Source organism: Penaeus monodon, chromosome 35 (genome assembly GCF_015228065.2).
Source record: "Penaeus monodon isolate SGIC_2016 chromosome 35, NSTDA_Pmon_1, whole genome shotgun sequence".
Taxonomy (NCBI): Eukaryota; Metazoa; Arthropoda; class Malacostraca; order Decapoda; family Penaeidae; genus Penaeus; species Penaeus monodon.
The window spans coordinates 24,823,144-24,825,643 of record NC_051420.1 but is presented as its reverse complement, the minus strand read 5'-3'; the positions used below and the strand labels follow the sequence as shown (position 1 = coordinate 24,825,643).

The following is a 2,500-nucleotide window of genomic DNA, read 5'->3' as shown; positions in this document are numbered from 1 at the left end:
CCCTTCGACACTCAACTCGATTTTGCGCTTTTTTTTCCCACTTGTACCATCGACAGCCCGCAAATATCTTTGATATTGTCACTCAGTCTTGTCTTCGGTTTGCCTCTTCCTCTGTTTCCAATCACCATCCCTATCAGCAAGTTTTCCTCAATACTTTTACTTCTCATCACATGACCAATAAACTTTAGTTTCCTTTTGTTCATGATGTCCAACAGCCGGTCTTTACAATTTATTTTTCTCAGCACTTCATCATTCGTTTTTTTTTTGCCCAGTTAATACGTAGTACTCATCTGTAACACCACATTTCAAAACTATTGGGCCTTTTTCTGTCTATCTTCAGCACTCAACACTCAGAACCATATGACACAATTGGGAAAACTAATGAGTTCAATAACCTCATCTTTGTCCGTAAGGTAATGCTTCGGTCTTTCCCGATGTTATTGAGAGCAACTGTGGCGTTTTTGGCAATGGTAATTCTTCTTTTTATCTCTGGTGAATCATCATATGTATTAGTTAAAACAGCTCCCAAAATAAGTGAACTCTTTCACATTTTCCACAATCACTCCATGATTGTAACATGTTCATCATCGTTCATTGCCGGTTATCTTCGAATCTTCATGATTTTAGTTTTCTTGGTATTAAGAAACAAACCAGCCTTTTCACTTAAAACTATATCATCGGCGTATCTTAGATTTGATATTTTGTATCCTCCAACATCTACAGTTCCTTCAAAATTCTCTAGAGCACCTCTCATAATTGCTTCAGAATATTATTAAAAAGGTGCAGAGACACAATGCAACCCTTTTCGTACTCCTTGGTGACTTCGAACCATTCTGTTAACCCATAAGTGGTTTTACAGTTTCTTGTTGTTGGGCAACATGGTTTTTATTAGTTGGATGATGTGTTTTGGAAATTTCATATCGTTTATGTTTTTCCAGAGGATATCGTGATCAACAAAATAAAAAGCTTTCAAGTAATCAATGAAAAACAGGTATAGTCTTTCTGATGTTCTCGTTTTTCTCTATGATCAATTTTAGATTTTGGGAAACTGGTTTCTGGTACCTTTTCAGGGCGAAAACCTGCTTGTTCATCTGCAATTACTTCTCTTAACTTTAACTTCATTCTTTCAGCAATAATTTTCAACAAAATTTTGCTGCTGTGACTTATTAATGCAATTGTCCTGTTATTGTTGCATTGGAGTTCATCACCTTTTTTTGGTATGGAGTAAAAACGATTTTACCCAGTCTTCTGGGCCATTTTCTTTCATTCCAAATTTTCGTAAAAAGTTTGTAGAAGTATTCAACACTTTCGCCAGCATTCTTGATTAGTTCTGCTGTTATTTCATCTATTCCCGGGCTCTTGTTATTCTTTAATTCTTTTATGGCTTTTATAACTTCATCTAGCAGTGGCGGTGGTTCATCTTCGCTGTCATTGAGTCTAATTAATGTTGTTGTTAGATCTTTATTCTTTTTGTATAGGTTGGAACACTATTTTTCCATCCTTTTTTGACTTCTTTTCCAACACATAAAACAAGCCCTCTTTTTTGATAGTGTCCATTTTAGGTTTAAATTTTCGTGTTCGTACTCCCTTTGGGAGAGTTCTTTAGTTTTCTTATTGATAGGGCAGTTTTCAATTCTCTGGCAATGGTCATTTAAAAATTTTTCCTTATTTCGTCGCAATAATCTTTGAATTTTTGTATGTTGTTTTTTGTAAATTTCTTCTTCATGGATTATTTATACCCTTTGATTTTAGGCATCTTCTTGCTTCATTCACTTTGTGTTTTTTCAGATATCCAGGGGAATTTGTCTTTTCTTTTTGGCGATAGTTTCTTAAGCAGTGCTCAGCAAGAGTTCTTTTCCTTCTTCCCACAACTCATTTGGTGTTTATCATCTTCATATGATTGAGTATTTCTAATTTGTTGGGCACTGTAATTCTGTAATGTTATCAAGAGTTTTGTAGTCGAGCTTTAGAGGTGGTGTTGGACGCTCCCTCTTTTTGAGTCTTATTTTAAAGTCGATAGTGAGTAGGTTTGGGGGGTCACTGTTGCAGTCGGCACCAGGTCTTGTCTTGGCATTTTTTATACAACTTTTCCATTTCTGGTTCAACATAAAGTCAATTTGGTTGCGTGTTCTTTTGTCTGGTGAAAACCACGTGTACAAGTGTCTTGGGTGGTGTTGGAACAATTTGTTGGCTATAACTAGATTGTTTGCACTACAGAATTCAATAAAATCTTCACCTCTTTCATTTATATTTCCAAGGCCTACCTAGCCACTGGGTGGGCAAGCCAGCCCAAGTCAGTGCTGGTCCCAAGCCCGGATAAATAGAGAGAATGATTACCTAAAAGGTACCACCGGCGCTCTCCGTGGAAAGGAACTCAGGACCCTACCACGTACTCACTCCAAGAGCATCACAACATGAAAACTACAATTGAGTATCATGCTGTGACCACGGCGGCTCAGACATGAACCTACCGTATTTTTAAATTAATTAACCCAATTAG

At 36.8% G+C, this 2,500-nt stretch overlaps 1 protein-coding gene across 1 annotated transcript in view; it reads right to left on the bottom strand.

The window, feature by feature from the left end:
* LOC119595278 overlaps positions 1–2,500 on the bottom strand; it is an 8,094-nt gene that overhangs the window by 1,092 nt on the left and 4,502 nt on the right. The window lies entirely within an intron of this gene.